Source organism: Periplaneta americana, chromosome 4 (assembly GCF_040183065.1).
Source record: "Periplaneta americana isolate PAMFEO1 chromosome 4, P.americana_PAMFEO1_priV1, whole genome shotgun sequence".
Lineage (NCBI taxonomy): Eukaryota > Metazoa > Arthropoda > Insecta > Blattodea > Blattidae > Periplaneta > Periplaneta americana.
In genome coordinates, this window is record NC_091120.1 from 9,197,791 (window position 1) to 9,221,915 (window position 24,125).

Consider the following 24,125-nt stretch of genomic DNA (forward strand, 5'->3'; position numbering starts at 1 on the left):
ATTTAGCGTCTGAATGAGATGAAGGTGATAATGCCGGTGAAATGAGTCCGGGGTCCAACACCGAAAGTTACCCAGCATTTGCTCATATTGGGTTGAGGGAAAACCCCGTAAAAAACCTCAACCAGGTAACTTGCCCCGACCGGGAATCGAACCCGGGCCACCTGGTTACGCGGCTAGACGCGCTAACCGTTACTCCACAGGTGTGGACCGGATTTTAATAAATGACCCCTCATTTTGAAGCTTGGAACTCAAAGTTTTTCGGAAAAATAGTAGTTTTCAGTGAAATGTCAAATTTAAACATAATTTTCCTATTTTCCAAAATCCATCTGTCGTCAGTTTTGAGAACTAGCTAATAGCATTCACGGCCGACTTGATATACCCTTCGCTTTTTTCTAAAGGAGAAGCGAAGCGAGCAGCAAGTCGGTCGTGTTGCATTTCAGAATAAAAAAAAAAACACATACTACAGTAAACAATATTACACGAAGGCCATGATCTGCAAGAATGCTGACATATTTAGAGCTCAAATTAAATTGGTTATTAAAAACTTAACTTAATAAAAATAATTTACAGGTTAGATTCTGTGGTGTGTAATTTTCTGAGTACAGCTGTGTATTGGATATTAAAAACTACAAAACTTGAGGTGGTTTGATGATATCATTACCATTAGAAATGAAATATTATTGTAGTTAATGCCATAAAGTAACTATATTTCATTAATTATACATATTAATGCTATATTGATGATATGAAAGTGAAACTTTTGTGGTTATATAAGTAGATGTAGAGAACAAGTTAAATTAGATTTTGATTTCTACATTTAACTGAGTGGCGGCTATATAGTATATATGATATATGTTACTGAAAGCTATAAAACTTACGTAAGATAATAATATTATTAAAAATCAAATATTTTTATAATTATTAATCAAGTGGGGTTGGGTCTTTTTCATATATTTAATGGCGGTGTGGTGTAGATATTTATATGCGTGGTTCTCTTCAGTATTGGCTCGAGAGAGAGTATCTTTCATTATTATGGAAGCAAATAACTTTCCGAATGTCTGGTATTCTTCATTGAAAATAAATCTGAAAAATGTTTATTTGAACGTCTAATGAACTTAGTTTGCAGCATTTGCTGCACAAGCCACTAGTTCTTTATAATCCTCTAATTGAGGTTCTGGCTGATATGTACATCTATTATCAGGCAGTACATCTCACTTGACGATATGTGTCAGAGGAAGAACAATTGTTTGTATGCATCTGAAGTCTGACTAGTGTAATATGTAGCTAGTCGGCGATGTATGCAATTGAGGGGGAAAAGGAACTGACCACCCTACTCCATTATCTCCTGGCTTAGCTGCCTATTGAGGGGTGCCTTCTTGGTATCATATCACTTTTGAAGTTCAGCTGACTAAACAACAACCTTTATTTTTTTTCCTATGACCATGGTCTTCGTCTTATTGGTATTTATCTTCATCCCATACTGCTCTCAGCTGTCATTTAGCTCCAGTAGCATACTGTATCCTTTAGTATCATCTCCTCTTCTGCTAACAACGCCATATCATTACTAAATTTCATCCATTTTATTCTTCTTTCTCTTATCACCCCTCCCATTTTTCTACAAAATTCAGTTGTTTTAATTATGCAATCAGTAGGCCTACTATTAATTACATTTTAAAACCTTCTCCCATCCGAAAATATACAAGAATCAAAGCCCATGAAACATTGGCGAGACCTACTGCCATATATGGAAGATTAGGTTGGACCATACTATTCACTCTCTCACTTCACTCTTCAATATTCTTCAAACCTCTAACCCTTGCTACCTAGCTTCTCGTTTTCAACATTTGTCCTCATATCACGAAATAGATACTCGCTCACAACACCATATCACACTCTCCATTCCTAAACACAGAACATCCTTCTACTCTTCATCTTTCACCGTCTCTGCAGCTCATCTCTGGAACTCTCTACCACAACATGTCAGAGATTTTCGGACATTGTCTAGTTTCAAAAATAAATTAATATTGCACTTTTTGAATTAGATTCCTTTCAGTTATAAGCCCTTTTCTCTGCGATAGTTTCGTAAAAATATAGGCTATATATTTCTTTTTCCTTCCTTTCCCCTTTTTGTTCTCTTTATCAGCCGATGAATTTATTTTCATAGCCTTTTTATCGTGAATTTTATTTAATTTTCGTATTTCTTTTCTTTTTTATTATTATTTTATTACATTCCATTTTGATATATTCTTCCTTACGTTTTTTCATATTAACCATTTGTACTAAATGAGTTGCTTTCACTATATTCCAATGTATTTTACTTTCTTTTTTTTTTCTATTATGGTATTACTTTCATGTTGCTTAGTGTCGATTTTATTATGCTATTATTATTATTATTATTATTATTATTATATTATTATTTTTTGTAATATGTTAGTATTCTGTTCTTTAACTTTTTGTTAAATTTTAACTGCTTGTGTACTTTGTGACCTCGTAGAATGTAAGAGAAGGCCCTATGGTCTTAACTCTGCCAGTATAAATAAAGAATTATTATTATTATTATTATTATTATTATTATTATTATTATTATTATTATTACTACGTAAATATGACAAACGACGAATAATTGCCAATTAAATAATGGTTTTTTAAAAACTGTGGGCTATACTAAATTACATAAAAAAGAAAAAAAAATAGTTATTTTAAAAGAATTAAAAAATGGATCCTCTTTTAGAGAATATTCAAAATAATAGACAGAAATAGAAATCTCAGAATGCAGCCTATAAGAATACCACACCATGCAATAGATTGTCGTCCTTAGGGAAAAATATTTTTGGGCCGTCTGCTGAAACAATGGAGGGAGTAACAGACCACGAGGCCTAATACATAACAGGAAGAAGAAGAAGAAGAAGGAGAAGAAGAAGAAGAAGAAGAAGAAAAATCAACAACATGGGATCCCCTGGTTTAAAATTCATTGTTCACGGCTGAATTTGAACCTACGAACCTTTGATACAAATGCTAACATATAATCAAAAGACCAGAAAAAGTTACCTGCAGTTTTGGATCACACGCTATTTGATCTACACTTAAGTGTATTCAAGCTGTTGGAGTTATAGTCACTGTGTTTAACACTGGAGCTAACTGTTTTCTCAATTTCGTGCATCAATTAATTTAGCAGGTAGCTCTTTTAATTAATAAGCAAAACAATTACGCAAATGGATTCATTTGTAACGGGTCTGAATACAGAACTCAAGGGTTCACAGTTCTTTCTTTAAATAAGAGTAATGAATGTTTTTATGATGGCTCGTAAGGCGCGTCTCTCTTGTTTCTTCTGCTCGACTTTCTTTTGTTTTTATGCTGTTTTGTTTCTCATTTATACCGACGCTCTTTTGTAAGATCCTAAAATGACACGGAGAGCTGGAGACGCGTATTATCTGGATGGCCTCGTCGTTAAACGTTCCCCGCTGGTGCTGCTATCTCGTGGGAAACAACTGAAATGCCCTCCCTTATTCTCTGAAGCTCCGTCTTTACTTAGCGTCCACGCTCACGGGGTTGCTTTTGTCCTTCAAGGGCGGTTTGGATTTCTGAGTGAGTGCATGTGGAAGGACTGATTATTCTCACGCTAATTAAGGAAGTTGTGAAGAAAGACTTAGGTGCAGGTCTCTGCTCTCCGCTCGGAAGAGAGGCCAATTTCCGACGCCATTTAGTTCGCTGCTGTTATCGCAGGAGGCCGTTTAAAGGAATGGGGCTGCAGGGCAATAAGTAGCGTGGACAATTAACAAACTGCAAGGCGTATTATTCTAAGCATATCGTTGCACTACACAAAATTGGGACAGGGTTGCCACCCGTCCCGAATTTCGCGGGGGAGTCCCGATTTCGACCTTGTTGTTCCGCGTCCCACCAATATGTTATGCCTGAAAACTAATTGTCCCGAACTTTGGAGCTTTTATAATTTACTTCTTCTTCTTTCTCTCAGTTTAACCTCTCCCTTCTAGGTTCATTTACACGACCCACGCCACCCGGGCCTTACAGGGACGCGACCTGTCGGAAGAGGAATTAATCTATGGATCACATACATACGTTTTGACCACACAAGGACAGGGAGAGCCTCCCCGGATGAGGGATCAGCTCTATGCCAGGGCCACCTCCGATACAACACAAACATTTAAGACATTACACAGCATTCACTCACACATATGAAAGGATTAAGGGAAGGATCGCCGTCCATGGCCGGACTTTCAAGAGGTACAATCCCGGCATTAGTATGGAAATAACTGAGGAAACCATGAAAAACCTCAGTTAGGATTGCTGGCCCCTGGGATCGAACCCCGAATGCAAGACCAGCCCTCTACCACGCCGCTAGCCCGCTCGGTTTTTATAATCTACTAAAGTAAGGAAATAAGAATCAAGGCATAGGCCTATGACTCGGTTAAGACGAAAGTTTTACATAATATTAATGAATTTGTTATTTCCAAGAAACTAGTGCGATTGATTAATGTGTCTCAGTGAAACACAGCAGAGTCCGTATAGGCCAGTTTCTCTCCGACGCTTTTCCAATTCACTACGGGCTAAAGCAAAAAGATGCACTATCACCTTTACTTTTTTACTTCGCTCTAGAACAGTGATCGCCAGCACTCGCTGAAATGGGCGAAGTGTAATGAGTGCATCGTAATATGCTCCGTCGTGCAGAAGGGAGAGTTAGAAAGCATACCCGCCAGCAGCCACGGATGCACGCCAGTGGAATGTCTTATCCACGGGTAAGAGACGCTAGCCCGAGGGTGCACTGTGCTGATGACCGCTGCTCTAGAATATTCCATTAGGAAAGCCCAGGATAACAGACAGGGTTTGGAATTGAACGGGTTATATCAGCTGCTTGTTTATTCGGATGACGTGAATATGTTAGGAGAAAATCCACAAACGATTACGGAAAAAACGGAAATTTTATTTGAAGCAAGTAAGGAGATAGGTATGCAAGTAAACCCCGAAAAACCAAAGTATTATATCACTATGTCTCGTATACAGAACGTAATACGAAATGGAAAAATAAAATTTGTAAATTTATCTTTAGTAATGTCACAAGAGGTCTGAGATTTATTTGGGCAATCTCAGACCTCGAATGACATTTATTAGGAATATTTCGTGAATAAAATAAAAATTTAAATAATATATCCCTAAAATTCGCTCACAAAATGTTAATAACCAAAATAAAAATGTAAATAATATCGGCCTACCCCTAAAATTCGCTCACAAAATGTTAATAATCGTATATTTATGAATAATTAACCTATTCAGACATTGTGAAGTCGAAATAGATGAATATCGATTACTACAATAAAGAAATTGGATGTTATTCAGTAATGCCAATTGAGAAAAACGAAATACAGGTTTAAAAATGTTAATTACGTGTACTGCGATTTTCTCTTGTTATTATAACAGAAATACGTCTTCATTATCTGCTGAAATCATAACTTAATTTAAACATTTTATAGTATTTACAAATAACCTGATTAATACATTGATTAAATGAACAATTGTTATGAAGGAGTGTCATTTTCTTTAGATACAATGGACATGGAATTAGAAGATGAAGCTGTAGATATGGAAGTAGGATTTCTCACTTTATTTAGTACAATGGATTCATGCTCATCGATTTACGTGGAAACAGTTGGCGACATTGACTAAGCAAAAGAATGACCATGCGATAAATTGATAGTGATAAATCGAGCTGCAGAAATTATCGCGAGGTATGACTGTGATTGGTTGGAATTTAAAATTTAATTACACTTCATTGCCCGAAAATGAAATGACGTCATATAAACGTTCTTTTAAAAAGTGAAAAAATACAAATACCTTGGAGGAACAGTAACAAATATAAATGACACTCGGGAGGAAATTAAACGCAGAATAAATATGGGAAATGCCAGCTATTATTCAATTCAGAAACTTTTGTCATCTCGTCTCTTTTCAAACGTTAGGTTACGTTAGATGAGGGGATACCTAAGTAACGTAATACAGATGAATGAGACAATGTTTGAGTCGGTCAGATGAAGGGGTAGTTAAGTGACAAAAGACCGAGGATTCTGACACGGTTAGAGTAGGTTGGATAGGTGAGTTGGTGTCTTTGAAGTAAACAAATATTGAATTTATATTTAAGAGGGCTTTCCTGATCATATTTCTCCTTCGTGCTAAGAATTTATATTCTCCGCGTCAAATGTAGCAGGTGATTGGTTCTTTGGAAGTCTATGAAAAACGTTATGGTGAACAGTATTCACTGTTGAAAAAATAAATGTAAAGGTATTTTATTTTAATACTATATACTTTGGTACGCATTTCCAAAACATGAAATTCCCCCGTATTTTAAGCAAAAATTCTACGTTCACCCTTTTCTGTGAGAAGTTGATAAAATTTTCTGGAAAAGAGCAACTTTCCTTCTAATTCCCACATAAATGTCATTTACACGCTGTGCCTTTTTAAGTGTTTTTACGACGCCTTATCAACTTCGGAGGTTATCTAGCTTCTGAGTGATACGAAGGTGATAATGTCAGCGAAATGAGTCCAGGACACAGCGCTGACATTTACCCACCATTTGCTCTTAATTTAGTATTAGTATTTAGTATTTATTTATTTAACCTGGTAGAGATAAGGACGTCAGGACTTCTCTGCCTCTCTACTAGGGGATTACAACTGTAATATGAAGAATAAAATTACAATTAATATTAAATTTACAATTACAATAAAAATTAAAGTACGACAAGATTACCTGATTAATTAAAGCTAGACAATTTATCATAGAAGTTAAGAACAAAGAATATTTTTGTATTTACTGAATTACAAATTAAACCTTAAATTACTTACTTATTCACTGGCTTTTAAGGAACCCGGAGGTTCATTGCCGCCCTCACATAAGCCCGCCATTGGTCCCTATCCTGAGCAAGATTAATCCATTCTCTATCATCATATCCCACCTCCCTCAAATCCATTTTTATATAATCTTCCCATCTACGTCTCGGCCTCTCTAAAGGTCTTTTTCCCTCCTGCCTCCCAACTAACACTCTATATGCATTTCTGGATTCGCTCATACCTGCTACATGCCCTGCCCATCTGAAACGTCTGGATTTAATGTTACTAATTATGTCAGGTGAAGAATACAATGCGTCCAGTTCTGCGTTGTGTAACTTTCTCCATTCTCTTGTAACTTCATCCCTCTTAGCCCCAAATATTTTCTAAGCACCTAGAATAACAAAATTCTATAGTGATGAAATTACCGTATATTGAGATATTTTGTGATAGATTAAGAGAACTATTTACAAGAAACCATGTCTGAACGAGTCTCAATTACTGACCAAGTACCTAGTAAGTTTGCGTTTGAATTCAATTTTATTTAGACAGTCCCTGATGCTAGCAGATGAAGAGGGTGAAGATCTCAACCAGGCAACGTCTCCCAAGCACGATTTGAACCCGGGCCTATACGCTATGTTAAAACAGCCGCGGACTCCAGTGAAGTATATTTCTGGTTCGAAATACAAGTCCGCAATTATGCAGCTTTAGCATATTCCATATTAGTCCATTCTCTAATTTGCAAATTGATCTACTAAATAATAAGTATTAAGCAAAACATTGCTGAAATGTCCAATTGTTTGAATGGGAAGTCCATTCAGTAGTCTCCCATGTTACTAGATTTCGGGATTCCATAGCAAGGATCGCATTTACATACATATTTGGCAAACCAATATTTACAAACCGCCCCGTGTTATCTTACGTGCATTGCGACATGAGCCACCCTCAACCCTAATCAAATACTGATATGCATATGTAACTAATGGCACAGGCGTGAAATCGCGCCACAGTGTAGCTCGAAATTGGGGGGGGGTGGATATTGCAATAGAATTCTGATCATCCGACCTACTTAAGCCCGAGATAGAGAGTCTGATTATCAAACACGCCGATTTTTATGTGAAAGACGTTGCAGAAAGAAACGAAACAAAATTTTGTATGGAACTTCAGTGGAAATATATTTTACTTACAAATAATTTTTTGGGAACCCGGAGATTCATTGCCGCCCTCAAATAAGCCCGCCATCGGTCCCTATCCTGAGCAAGATTAATCCAGTTCCTATCATCATATATATCTCACCTCCCTCAAGTCCATTTTAATATTAACTTATCCTCCCATCTACGTCTTGGCATACCGAAAGGTCTTTTTCCTTCAGGTTTCCCAACTAACACTCTATACGCATTTCTGGACTCACTCATACATACTACATGCCGTGCCCATCTCAAACGTCTGGATTTATACCTGGTTCCTGGAGAGACAATAATTACCTGTAGAGACCCAGAAACAAAATTTGGGTCACCTGAATTTTGTTTCTGAATCTGTACATACAGAGTTATAAGTACAGAGTATTTCAAAATTTCCCAGTCTAAATAAAGAGTATTCAATTGTTTATACATCTCACCTGAATCTTGTTTCTGAATCTGTACATACAGAGTTATAAGTACAGAGTATTTCAAAACTTCCCAGTCTAAATAAAGAGTATTCAATTGTTTATACATCTCATTCGTTTTCGCATCTTTTGTTTTCTATCGTCGCCTGGTAACCTGGATTGTTGTTATTGTTGATTAGAGCTGAAGAGAATAAAGCTACAAAAACTTATTGAGCATTCCATATAATAGTTGTGTTTGTGTATTAAATTATTTTAAAATGGTGTATATCCTTCAAGAGAGAACATAAATCATCCTTATTGATTAATTTAGGAAATCACACAAAATAAACTGTTTTTATCTTACACTCAACTGATAAGAACAACACTACAGTTTGCCAGGGGACGACAGAGAATAAAAGATGCGAAAACAAATGAATGTGATGTATAAATAATAATTGAATACTCTTTCAAATTTAAGTATCATAAGATAGGGGTGCCATTTGAAATTTCAGAGTGGAGATGGATGGGGGTAAGGGAGTGAAACCTAATATAGAGTTATGAGTGGTTTTAAACTAACCTCTCAATATATAAATTGATGTGTTCTTTGTTTAATTAAATTCAATTTAAATTTTATAATTATTTAGACTGGGAAATCTTTAAATGAAGGCTCTACATACGATTTAATGTGCTGATATGTTCAAAATGAGTTTCCGAAACAACAGTTATCGTCATCTTTACAGATATCTGTGCTCCAACTGGTAGCTGTGTTTCGGCCTGTAGTTACCTGGCTGTTGCTATTGATTCGAACAAATACCGACATGCGGCGCTACTGCATTACTGTTTCGTGAACTATAATAACTGATATTAAATAATAATATAGACTACAAATTAATTTAGGCCTACTATATTATCGATATAATTTTAATAATTTGGCATTTTATTTACATAGCTTACGATAAAATATGTTTTACTTTCTATGAAATATTAGGATAATGTGTGGCTGTAAAGACAATGTCGAATATCTCAAGCTTAATTTTCGTCATCAACTTCAGATTTTGTGTTGTCAGTCAAGGAATATTTTATTCTTGGGTGCTATCAAAAAGCCAACGGTATTTCGGGTACCGAAAAGTCCATTTGAACACATGAAAGCATTCATATGGGCGAATGTAAAATATCTTCACATGTTTATCAATATGGTTGCCATAGCCACCACAGCTGACTACGGTTGTAGTTCTGTAGTAGAAGTTACATCTAGTTCTCTCTCCACTAATATACTATTTACCTCGATGGTTATGCCAAATACCAATAATTATTTTTTAATCATATTACGATTGAGTTCAAACTGGTAAACTCTTCAGGACTCCTACTTTCTACATCACACAGCCTTCTAGATCATGTTTCTGATGCTCATCAACAGTCAGTAGAAAATTTTACATTAGAGCACTGGGTTATGGATGCAGCAAGATCACTAATACGTGAATGCTATAAAACATAAAATAAAGCTTTGTGTAAAAACAGAGTGTGATGTGCTATTTTTTATGCCATTTCTGGCTTCAGCAATACATAAACGAGAGCTAAAATTAAAAATAAAATTCAACGCAAATCTGTAGGCCTATATTAATAAAAGAATAACTTTCCTGTTTATTTCATTACTATCAATACCTAATTGTCTTTAACATTTTTTTAATTATTTCCAAATAAATGCCTCATAATAAGTGGCATAACCTTAACATAATATGTTCATAATATGAGCGCCCGTTTCGTCTGCAATATTCGCCGGGCTGATCACGTAACACCATCCCTCGAAATGTTGTCCTGGCTCCGTCTAGAAGATCGTAGGAAAATCCACTTTCTTTCCTCCCTCTTTCACATATTGCATTTCTCCACTCCTGTCTATCTTGCGTCTCGTTTTCAAAATTTATTCCACCCACGATAACCTAGACACACGATCACAACACTCCTCAATATTATCCATTCCCTCCCACCGAACATCCTCATATTCATCTTCTTTCACTGTGGCTGTTCCTCGGCTTTGGAATTCCCTACCGAGTAATGTCAGGGACTGTCAGACATCAAACCAATTTAAGAATAGACTAACGAAATATTTTTCTAACAATTCTTGTTAACAATAATAGCTGTTTCAGGTTTCTCAATGTTTAATGGTTATACATCACAGAATACATATTTAAATTATCTCATTATTATTATTATTATTATTATTATTATTATCATTATTATTATTATTATTATTATTATTATTATTATTATTGCTTTTTCTTACCAATGTTTATTATTGTCAGACTAACATTACTTATCCAACTTTCATTATTCACTTTCATGTTGTTTTATGGTCTAGATATTAATGTAATAACTATGTAAGCAATTGAATTTATTAGAATTAGAGTCCGGCTGGGCGGAAGAGAAGGCCTACTGGCCTTAGCTCTGCCAGATTAAATAAATAAATTATTATTATTATTATTATTATTATTATTGTAACTATTTCTTACCAATGTTTATTATTGTCACACTAACATTACTCATCCAACTTTCATTATTTACTTTCATGTTGTTTTATGGTCTAGATATTAATGTAATAACTATGTAAGCAATTGTATTCAATTAGAATTAGAGTCTGGCTGGGCGGAAGAGAAGGCCTACTGGCCTTAGCTGTGCCAGAGTAAATAAGTAAAGATTATTAACAGTAACATTAGATTAGCTATTCTGAGTAAGATCTAAGTTATTCTGTTAAATCAACAACAACCAACATATATTTTCCTGTACTGTATCACAAGAGGTTCCATTAGTCCGAAATCTATATCAAGGTGAATGATAAATTTTAGTGGCGAAAAAGGGAAATATTGCCAACAGAGCTTGCCATTACTGGGCTAGAGAGAAGACATGAAAATCTGACTCACATTTACATAACAGAGGACAAATCCAAGCAAATGAGCACAATAAGCCCCTGGCATTTGCAGCGTAGGCCTCGTCTGCTATTGTACTGCGTTCTTTAGCGACCTGTTACAAAATTCATTGTGGGAGTGACAGAATTAGACAAACTGGTGGGACGCGAAGGCGGCGAGCACCTGGTGCGCTGCGACAGTGAAGTCGCTTTCAGAACTCAATGTGACAGCTGATGTGGAAAACAAGTGCCATAAATTCTTCTGCTTTCAACCTGAGATCGTTGTATAGTTTATGATGTACTTTATAGGAATGAAGGAAGACACAGAATACGTGGAAATTGTAGGTTAATAGATTGGAATGAAAGGGGCATGAATTCGTGTTATAGATTGGTGTAGGTCTATAAGTAGTGGCGTCTACACGGAATTTATCACTTGGTTTTGAGCGATATGATCGCATTATTTCGTTCCATTCTGCTGAGGTTTCAACAACAACTTTTCTGTTTCTTTCCTCTATGATAGAGAAATACAGCGAAACCTGTTCAAGACGGAAGTGACATGGTCCTAAGTTTCTTCCGCTGTGGACAGGTTTCCGTGTTATTCAGGTGTGAAGTTAAAATGGAATATTTCATCATTTCAATAAATTAAAAACAAAATGGCATGCCGCAAATTGTAGGAATTACAAAATACTCCGTTTAACACTAATGACATTAAATCAGCTTCCTGTCACTTATTTAATTGGTGAATGATCTTGATGAAAGTCTCATTTCGTGTATAAATTGTATCGTAACTCACTTATTAAACACTGTAAAGATTATTAATTACATTAAATTTAATATCTAACACTATAATATAATACTGTACTGTATATCACAACACATTATTTAGTTGAACTAGGAGCCATCTATTAGAAGCCTCGAATTCTGGATTATCTAATTTCTTTGCCAGTTCAAGGGTTTTCTTTGCAGAATAGGTCCAGAAATTTGCATGATCTTCGAAAGGGCAAGAACAATCCACTCCCACAACAGTTCATTTATTTCTATGTAACCAGTTGTTTTCTATTTCCTTTTATGTCACCATTATTGACCGCAAGCCACTCACTCATGATACGGCCTTTATTTTTGAAAGTGTTAAGTTACACCTGAGTTTTCCATTCATAAATTTCAACATTATTTTCCATACTCTTCGTTTCTCATTTTCCTCGATAACTTTTACTTCATCAATTAAGGGGAGTTGGTCGTTATCGCATCCAAAATAATGGTAAAAATAGCCTATCTTCAAGCAGTCATAAATGTAATACTATTTATCAGAGCTCTTTCTTTTTCAGTGATATATTTATACACATTAAGCTTTAGAATAAAAAAAGAATGGTTACTCTAGAGTAAATCTTTATCCTTAAAATAATTTTTGAATTTAAATATTATGTTTTTATAAATTCACTATATGCCTGAGATCAGGTGCACTCTATCCACTTAATATAGCACACATTGAATTGAAATTTTAGCCACTTACTGCTAATAGATACTAAAACACACTCTACTAAAATTATTAATATATCTATAATATTTTGGTCATAGGGCTTATACAAATCTTCATCGTCAATTTTTTATTATTATTTATTGACAGTTATAATTGGTATAAGCCCTGTGACCATAATATTACAGATACATTCATAATTTTAGTAAGGTATGTTTTAGTATCTGTTAGCAGTAAGTGGCTAAAATTGCAATTCAATATGTGCTATGATAAATTAATAGAGCGTACCTGATCTCAGGCATGTAGTGAATTTATCAAAAAAATTGTGTTTAAATTAAAAAATTAATTTTCTTTTAATTTTAAAGCTTTTTATGTACACATATCACTGAAAAATGAAAGACCTCTGATAAATAGTATTATGTTTATGACTGCTTGAAGATAGGCTATTTTTACCATTATTTTGCACGCGATAACTACCAACTCTCCTTAATGATAGTGCGACATTTTTACACAACTTTTTTTTATCACGAAATCGCTAATACACTTGCGTTCTACCCAGCTACGACAGTATACAGGAGTGCATTGAACATCTTTGAAGGGACTCGTCAGCCTAGTCAATAAGGTAATAAAATTTATGACCACCAGGCCAACACACCCTCGTACCCTCAAAAAAATTTACAAAGAAAACTTGTTTTTATTTTAGTGACCTACTAGTATTTCCTACATTCCTTGAAAGCACATATTGTTTCAAAATATACTTTACAGTAAAGTAGTGTGTCCAAAATATTATTTCCGTTTTGAACAGTAGCAGACAGTTTCCGTTTCCGCGTTGTACAGTTTCCGTTTTATTCAGGAAAAGTTACACATAATACATATGAATTTCGCCGGGACCAATAAATTGTTCCGAAATAGACAGAATTCCGGATTATTCAGGTTCCGATTTGAACAGGTTTCACTGTATTAATCATTCGGTAAGCACGAGTGGCCTTGCACTGGGAAAATGTAAGTGATTGATTTCAACATTTTAAAACAGTATTCTAACATGTACAAAAAATGAATCATCACACAGTTCTTATTTTGCTCTGAGCATTCATCTGATAGCAGTACAAGATCCTCTATCATGTCATCGTGGTTTTTCACGAAGTAATTATGAAGTTACGTAACATTCTTTTGAACCTTGTTTCATACACACTCATTATATACATATATACAAACCCTATGGTCACTGAGATCATTCACACCAAACACATACTACCACAACTTGCACGCGTAAAACGCTGCATTTTTTTGTAGATGTGGAAGGGATAAATTTTGCATGAAGCCAAAGGATGTAATTGGTACCTTTCCTTCACGATCATTTTGCATCCATTTTCTCTTCAGATCATAGATTTCCTCTGCATTTCTTAGATGAAGTTCTTTTTGGCCACGAAGGTGCTGTTTCTTCTCTTCAATTGAACAATTACTGATTTTCAGAGTAAGCTAGTCACAAGTTGTACATGTAGCAGATCGTGGAACTCCGAACTTCAGGTTGAACATAATTGTAAATACACTCCAAAAAGTTTTGTATGGAAAAGCAATTTGGTACATATCCAGAAATATTCTACGCATCTGCTTAACTGTCAAAGGTTCGAACAAATAAAATGTGTATGGATTGCCACGAAAAGAGTAATGTGATTGTCTACATTTGAAAGATTTTATGTTATCTTGTACAAGAGCTTCTATTTCTTTAGATATTTGGTTTGGCCTACTATCATATTTACCTCTACGTTCTAGGGGTGCCTTTCCAGTGGTTATGAGTGATGACTGAATAGTTTTCATCCTGTCTAAAGTTATTCCAAGAATGCTCATAGTTGTTTATGTTTGAATGTCAATGCTGCCACAATTTTTCCGTCAAAAACAGCCCATGTCAAATGACAAGGGTTATTCTTCTAGAATTGGTCTTGACATAGGTTGTTTTTGCAGAACCACCTATATTTTCCAAGGCTATAATCTCTGACAGAGGCTGTTTTTTTTTCAGAATCCATAAGTATACACAGATGCCACAAGCTTTCAGCTTTCCATTAGTACTGATAACTCATTTTCGACCAAAACTGACATAGGTTGTTTCTCCTAGCAACCCTTCAATTTGCCAAAATGAAGAAAATTAAGAATAATAAAAAAATTTCCACTCAAGGATTATTCCGAAAAACAGGGTTCAAGCTGGAAAATAAATAATTGTCGCAAAAATGCACAAATGAAAAATTATACTTGTTCAAACTGCGAAATATTTGTGTAATATTATAAATAATTGTGCAGAAAGATAAAATTAATGAAGTATGCAGAAACAATAAGTTATATCATTTTTTTCTTGGAGTTTTATTACTTTCAATCCATCTTATCACACTCTAGATATACTTATGTAAGTAAATAATTAGACGCTGGTATGTTTAGAATGAATTACTGCTGAATTTACATCATATTAAAATACGTTATTTTATGGGCACTCTAAACATTGAAATTCTTTACTAGTAGGCCCTTCAAGATTTATTGTTAGCAGAGTGCTAACTCTTTTTACTGAAAGGCGGTTTCTAATTCCAGTTTTTACAAGATTCATGCAACTAAATCCTCGCTTACAATTTACATTATGCGATGGAATTATCTAAATCAATTTAAAAAAAATTGTTCACTTAACTTACATGAAATGCACCAACTCTTTCAAATCCATTCCCGAACATCTATTGCTCAATATCTTTTTGAAAATGCCCAAGCAATTAGCATTTCATTTAAATTCAGATTAGTTCAAACACATCTCTGATTTCATTTTCTCCATTACCATCTTCGTTTCTGAAGTCCAGTGTGGTTGTCGCATTTTTGCAGACTTACATTCAAAGTTTGTTGTATTTTTATAAGTGGAGTAGCAAAATGCTACAAATGCAACTGTGGCTTAAACGCTGCCCAAAAATCATCCGGGAATATTCCCAAATAAATTTCTTTCAGCGCCAATATCCTGTACACACTGCTGACACCATCCCTTCTGTAGGTCTTAATGGACGCGTAGACGAGCATCAAGTAAATCCAACTGCATTGAAATCGATAGCCCGGATTAAGGCCTACTACAAGCGTACTACAACAATATGAAACTGTGATAAAGGTCAGAGTTGAAACTCACCTGTCAGCGAGAAGGTCGCGAGGTCAACAGCCGCCTCACGGTGACGTCACCGGGTGTCAACATGGGCCGCGCCTGTCAGAGAGAAACAGCCAATCAGATGCGAAACAATTCACAAATATCTCATTCACTGATACCATCAAACGTTTCTGAACGCCATGCGGCCGAAAGGTGGGAGTATAAGCTTGAAACGGAGGAATAAAAAAGATATAGTAATATACCCGTCAAATGACCAATAGTCATCCCTTTCTCGATGTGTTATTCAGCTGTTTTGTTCGTATTATTACGATTATGAATTCTGTTTCGTGTTGATACGAAATAGAAATATAAAAATCGGACATTTATCCTTCGAAGAGGTGGAAAAATTCAAATATCTTGGAGCAACAGTAACAAATATAAATGACACTCGGCAGGAAATTAAACACAGAATAAATATGGGAAATGCCTGTTATTATTCGGTTGAGAAGCTTTTATCATTCAGTCTGTTGTCAAAAAACCTGAAAGTTAGAATTTATAAAACAGTTATATTACCGGTTGTTCGGTATTGTTGTGAGACTTGGACTCTCACTTTGAGAGAGGAATAGAGATCAAGAGTGTTTGAGAATAAGGTGCTTAGAAAAATATTTGGGGCTAAGAGGGACAAAGTTACAGGAGAATGGAGAAAGTTACACAATGCAGAATTTCACCCATTGTATTCTTCACCTGACATAATTAGGAATATTAAATACAGATGTTTGAGATGGCCAGGACATGTAGCACGTATGGGCGAATCCACAAGTGTATATAGAGTGTTAGTTGGGAGGCCGGAGAGAAAAAGACCTTTGGGGTGGCCGAGACGTAGATGGGAGGATAATACTAAAATGGATTTGAGGGAGGTGAGATATGATGATAGAGAATGGATTAATCTTACTTAGGATAGGGACCGATGGCGGGCTTATGTGAGGGCGGTAATGAACTTCCGGGTTCCTTAAAAGCCAGTAAGTAAGTAAGTAAGTAAGTAAGTAAGTAAGTAAGTAAGTAAGTAAGTAAGTAAGTTTATACGAAATGGAAATATAAAAATTGGAGATTTATCCTTCGAAGAAGTGGAAAAAGTCAAATATCTTGGAGCAACAGTTAATATAAATGACACTCGGGAGGAAATTAAACGCAGAATAAATATGGGAAATGCCTGTTATTATTCGGTTGAGAAGCTTTTGTCATCCGGTCTGTTGTCAAAAAACCTGAAAGTTAGAATTTATAAAACAGTTATATTACCGGTTGTTCTGTATGGTTGTGAGACTTGGACTCTCATTTTGAGAGAGGAAGAGAGATTAAGAGTGTTTGCTTAGGAAAATATTTGGGGCTAAGAGGGATGAAGTTACAGGAGAATGGAGAAAGTTACACAACGCAGAATTTCACGCATTGCATTCTTCACCTGACATATTTAGGAACATTAAATCCAGATGTTTGAGATGGACAGGGCATGTAGCACGTATGGGCGAATCCAGAAATGCATATAGAGTGTTAGTTGGGAGGCCGGAGAGGAAAAGATCTTCGGGGAGGCCGAGACGTAGATGGGAGGATAATATAAAAATGGATTTGAGGAAGGTGGGATATGATGATAGAGACTGGGTTAATCTTGCACAGGATAGGGACCGATAGCAGGCTTATATGAAGGCGGCAATGAACCTTCGGGTTCCTTAAAAGCCATTATTTGTAAGTAAGTTGTTATGAATACTTCAAAAGTTCAGTAAAATCGAGCGGGTGTTATTTTTACAAATAAGCTAATATTCTGTTGACGAAAATAGCAAACAGAAAAAAAAAGTACCTAGCGATGGAGTGTTCAGTCCATGTACCAACAATAAGACGTTTAATAAATTTAATATAGGGTAAAGGTTGGTAATACTGTGATGAGTAATATTGATAGTTCTTTTTGACAAATTATCACAATTTTACTGAGCGAGAAAAAGAGCGGTTTTGTGCACCAACTTGTCCACGAACATTCCCTTAATCCGTTGACGAAGAAACCGATCTTCGTCTCGCTCAGTAAAAGAACTATCACAATATTACTCGTATCACAATATTACCAACCTTTACGCTACAGTGAAATGTGCATTGATATAATAATCTACTAATTCTCCTGTTACCTCCACAGCCATTCTAAACCGTTTACGTATGACGAAACCGATAGTAGCATTTGAATATTTGGTGGTATTTCGCGGAGGATTATGGAGCGTAGGAGGTGTAGTTTGACGTCATATCCGTCGCATCGATTTCAAGCATTTTTCCTTGGATTGCTTCTTCCTGTCTTTCTATCCTTTCAGACATGCAGCAGTGATGGTGGTAAATCGAGAGAAATTATGCGGTTAAATATATGAGCCGTTCAGAGCAGAAGTGGTGTAAGTCAAAATTGGGTAATAAGGTTTAAAGTAAAAATTCTGTAAAATACAGCGCAAAGTAGCAATTAATGTCCTTCGTGCTATCCACTGACTACTAATAGTTTAAATAAATTTAATATTAATTGGTACTTTTCGCTGTATTCTACAGAATGTTTATTTTAATCCTCATTGCTAGGGCTAGGATTTTGATGAAATTGCATCTTTTTTCTAGTAAGCCAGAAACATAGCTGCTTTAGTATTTATATGTTATGTGATAAACTGAGTGTTTTAAGACATATTTCTTCGGGAATTTTTTGCATTTTTTGCCTGTTTCAAATCATAAGAGCATCTTTTGTTTTAAGTTATCTTAAAGTTATGTTTTATTTAACGGCGCTCGCAACTGCAGAGGTTATATCAGCGTCGCCGGATGTGCCGGAATTTTGTCCCGCAGGAGTTCTTTTACATGCCAGTAAATCTACTGACATGAGCCTGTCGCATTGAAGCACACTTAAATGCCATCGACCTGGCCCGGGATCGAACCCGCAACCTTGGGCATACATGGTCAGCGCTATACCGACTTGCCAACCAGGTCGACTCTTTTGTTTTATTTGGTCATTTTTTAGGCATTTTCATTTAATTTTGTCCATAAATCCCCATTATTAATGTAAAATAATGTTTATTTCCTTTGATATTTTCTTTCCATATTTTGTCCATTAATACTCATTATTTTGTATAATATCTTAATCGTTTTTCTACACAAATATTGTCATTTTAACGTAGTACACCCCATGTAATGAATCAGTCCAACCACCCCTTCAATATAGACTCCTCTATACCTCCTAATTCCGGATAAGAGTGGCCTTGTGGTAGACTACATGGAAACTAAAAGTAAAGTAAATCCATGGTGCTACAGCCCATGAAGGGCCAAGACCGACCAGCCGACTGCTGACTCACGTCCACATGCCGACGCAGAAGTGAACGATCATACATGGAAACTACACCAGGTAAAATAATTAATTAAAGTGTACTACTTAGAAAAAATTATGTAAAATTTAATTTAATTACTAGTCTAAATATTAAGTAGTACAAAACCTCTTTTCCTACTAAGCCAATTATGTAAGATCAATTTTAAGGGCATTTTTGAAAGACTTTTAGTTCATAAATGCATTGTAGCGAATGGAAATAGCGGACATCAGATGGGAGCAATTCCGAAGCGGGTGAAGGAACTAAGATCTAAATCGAGGCTGGCGAGAAGCAGAGTAATACAAGTAGGAGATAGTTCAGGGAGCAGTGATGAAGGAAGAGGGGAAAACAAGGTGAAAAAACAGTATGACTTAAGGAAATGGTGTGGAGGGGAAATAAATCGTGAGAGAAGAAAACTAAGATCTAAAAAGTAGCAATGTGGAAAAGTGAGTAGTGAAAAGTGCAAATAATTAGAGATGTAGAGTGAGGGGAAAAGTGTCATACAGGAGGGGGTTATAGTATTTTTGGTATAATGATGAGTTAGGAGTAATGTAGTGGAAGAATTGATGACAGACAAAAAAGACTAGTGGAAGAATTGCAATAAGAAATTTAAACATGTATTGTTTTCAGGACATTTGTTCGTGATTTATAGGATATCAAAATCCTAGCCCTACTCATTATCCATTTTTGACTTACACCACTTCTGCTCCCAACGGCTCATATGTGTGTACGTATATGTATATGCATATGTATATATATATATATATATATATATATATATATATATATATATATTTATAAATAAATTGTTTTTAAAATATTGTTGAGCACTTTCATTTGATTTACAGTATTTAAGTTATATAATTTATTTTAATGAAACTTGAATTTTTCAATTGTTTATTTGCATATTGTAAATTTAAAATTACATTTATACTAGTGGCTTGTGCAGCAAATGCTGCAAACTAAGTTCATTAGACGTTCAAATAAACATTTTCAGATTTATTTTCAGTGAAGAATACCAGACATTCTGAAAGTTATTTGCTTCCATAATAATGAAAGATACTCTCTCTCGAGCCAATACTGAAGATAACCACGCATATAAATATCTACACCACACCGCCATTAAATATATGAAAAAGACCCAACCCCTCTTGATTAATAACTATAAAAATATTTGATTTTTAATAATGTTATTATCTTACGTAAGTTTTATAGCTTACAGTAACATATACTATATACACTACATAGCCGCCACTCATTAGAATATAGAAATCAAAATCTAAGTTATTCTCTACATCTACTTATATAACCCCAAAACGTATCATTAATATAGCATTAATATGTATAATTAATTAAAAATAGTCACATCACGGCATTAACTACAATAATATGCCATTTCTAATGGTAATAATGTCATCAAACCACCTCAAGTTTTGTAGTTTTTAATATCCAATACACAGCTGTACCCAGAAAATACACACCACAGAATCGAACCTGTAAATTATTTTTAGTAAGTTAAGTTTTTAATAACAAATTTAATTCGAGCTCTAAATATGTCAGCATTCTTACTGATCATGGCCTTCGTGTAATATTGTTTACTGTAGTGTGTGTTTTGTATTATTCTGAAATGCAACACGGCCGACTTGATGCTCGCTTCGCTTCTCCTGAATGCAATTAGCTAGTTCTCAAAACTGACGACAGATGGATTTTGGAAAATAGGAAAATTATGTAGGAAAATTGACATTTCACTGAAAACTACTATTTTTCCGAAAAACTTTGGGTTCCAAGCTTCAAAATGAGGGGCCATGTATTCAAATCCGTTCAGCCGTTTTCCCGTAATTTCCATTACCAGTTCAAATTATATATATACATATATATGTGTGTGTGTGTAATTAAGTTTACAAATTAAGGTACATAAACTAACTTGTCTTATATTGTAACCTTTTCCAATATCTTTCAATTATTTTATCGCAGTTTCAGACAGCTATTTTTTTTATTTTCAAACTTCGAATTCATTTTATAAATATATACCATTTTAGTCATTAAATAACTTAATTTCGATGAAAAGTATAGCTCATACATGTTCTTCACCGATGGAAATAACTAGTTCTAACATGCAAGTGGGCAATGGAAACACGGACAGTTGTTAAAAGCTCAGGGTTCTGATGCATCGAAAAATTTCCATCCATGAAAGCTCTCGACCTGTGCAACAGAGTGGGTTGCCTGATTTTAATACGGTTTTATAAAACTCCTGGCGACATAAGTGCGTGATTGTGGAGTGCTATTATTCAGTTAACTCGACTGCTAACAGGTTCTCATTCCTCTGAATGTAAATACGAACCGCGTCGGCCGGGGCAGAAGAGAATAAAGCACTGCCTTTACAAAGTTCCCAGCGCGACGGACGGGAGGCTTTCATTTAATCTGAGCCTCACCCAACTACTCGTAACCCGCCCGCCATTCTAAACCTCAAACACAACTACAAACATATTGAAACCCAAATACATATCACACAATATTGTTCACTATATCAATTTACTCTTCAGGCGGCAGCCGTCTACCTATTGACAAATGATGTCTACATTTATAACCCTGAACAAAGGGAAGGGAATATTAATGGAGTGTGCGTTCGTACGTCCGAACCAATTGTTCAGTTTCTTTCAAAATAGCACATGTCAACTTCGTTTAAAAGATTAGAAGGGACATTTTAAATTTTATTTCCCTTTATGAAGGGCTTTATAACATAAATAGAATTCGAAGTATTCAATTCGTAATTGGCAGTCAGTCACGTTTTTAAAATTCCTCTAGTTGTACGTTATTCCACATTTGAAACTACCTCTATGACTGATATTTTGGCGAAAGAAGCGGGCAAACAAAAATCGAGAACAGCAAAGGACAGACTTTTATGTTAAGAACTAGAAAAGGACATTGTAATTAGGGAACATCATCAGTGTTAAAATATTGTAAATAGTAAACTCAGTGTTTGTGAAAGTGCCAGTTAAAATATTGTAAATAGTAAAGTCATTGTTTGTGAAAGTGCTAGTTAAAATATTGTAAACAGTCGAGTCAGTGTTTGTGAAACTGTTAGTTAAAATATTGTGAATAGTAAAGTCAGTGGTTGTGAAAGTGCTAGTTAAAATATTGTAAATAGTAAAGTCAGTGTTTGTGAAAGAGCTAGTTAAAGTATTGTGAATAGTAAAGTCAGTGTTTGTGAAAGTGTTAGCTAAAATATTCTGAATAGTAAAGACAGTGTTTGTGAACGTGCTAGTTAAAATGTTGTAAATAGTAAAGTCAGTGTTTGTGAAAGTGCCAGTTAAAATATTGTGAATAGTAAAGTCAGTGTTTGTGAAACTGTCAGTTAAAATATTGTGAATGGTAAAGTCAGTGTTTGTGAAAGTGCTAGTTAAAATATTGTGAATAGTGAAGTCAGTGTTTGTGAAAGTGTTAGCTAAAATATTGTGAATAGTAAAGTCAGTGTTTGTGAAAGTATTAGTTAAAATATTGTGAATAGTCAAGTCAGTGTTTGTGAAACTGTTAGTTAAAATATTGGGAATAGTAAAGTCAGTGTTTGTGAAAGTATTAGTTAAAATATTGTGAATAGTAAAGTCAATGTTTGTGAATGTTCTAGTTAAAATATTGTAAATAGTAAAAATCAGTGTTTGTGAAAGTATTAGTTAAAATATTGTGAATAGTAAAGTCAGTGTTAGTCAAAGTGCTAGTTAAAATATTGTGAATAGTAAAGTCAGTGTTTGTGAAGGTACTAGTTAAAATATTGTGAATCGTATGATGCCTGATTTACACTTTGTCGAAGTTCTGGAACTCTAAGGCAGTTGTGCCATTATTTACGTCATCCTTGGAAAGGCTGCGGTCATATAAAGGTTAAATTGCACGCAAATTTTAAAACTAATTTTCCTGTACTTTTTTTTTTGCCCATTTCTCTGCATTCATATTACTAAGGATTGTACAAATTTTATGCTAGTAGGCCTAAGCTCAAATATTTACTTCACATTCTTTACAATTACTTGAAGTTATGTTGGCATTTTTTTTAAGAAAACAGTTCTCAAATAAAAAAATAAGACGTTTGAATGATCACCATTTGGAACATCTTCTGTGACTCTCAAAGCATAACATCTTCACATTGGAAGTACGTTGTTATTTCGTTTTGTTGTTATTGATTGGGAAGGTGACATTGTGATACATTTTTGAACTCGTCTTAATGTGTTTAATAAATGTACCATGATTAAGGTATGTAGCGGTATTTGAAAAATTGATGACGTCACGTGTACCTTGTGCCATAATATAGTTACATGCACCAAATCACCACAATCATGTTAGCCCCTCGTTCCAACATTACGCTCAAAAACAAAAATTCCAATACCTATCCAAACAAAAAAGTATAATAGGTGCACAAGATAAATGGGACACCCTGTATATATTTTTACTATTCAACCTATAAACATGGAACAAATTCGTCATTGTCGATATCATTAGGAGCATGTGTACAAAAAAATCAAGTCTCTAGCATAAAAAATACATAAAACAGAAATTTCCTCTATAGCCTCCCGTAAGATTCTGTGAAGAAGAATCATGATGTACGGAAACGCTGGCGCAGCAATACCACTAAAAGCTGGTCCTTCAATTATGAACAGACCCTGAGATCGTTGGTCGTAATACTTCAAAATTTCTTGTTGGAGTCAGTTTACGATCGATGTAGCTGGCTGGTTTCAGAAATGCAGCACACGTTTCCAGCAAATACCGGCGCTTCCATACTCACAGTGGAAAATCCTTATCCCCCGGAGGAATGGCTGCCACGGTCTGTCCCAGAGAGCTCTCAAGTTGACAGGTAAAAGCGCACGGGTGTGTGTGGTACA

General features: G+C 35.1%; 1 protein-coding gene across 3 annotated transcripts in view; it reads right to left on the reverse strand.

The window, feature by feature from the left end:
• LOC138697518 (hexosaminidase D-like) overlaps window positions 1–24,125 on the reverse strand; it is a 942,328-nt gene that overhangs the window by 417,903 nt on the left and 500,300 nt on the right. For all 3 annotated transcript variants that reach the window (XM_069822821.1, XM_069822823.1, XM_069822822.1), the window contains one exon: window positions 15,941–16,012. The gene's annotated coding sequence lies outside the window, so the exon portion shown is untranslated. The remainder of the gene's footprint in view (window positions 1–15,940; window positions 16,013–24,125) is intronic.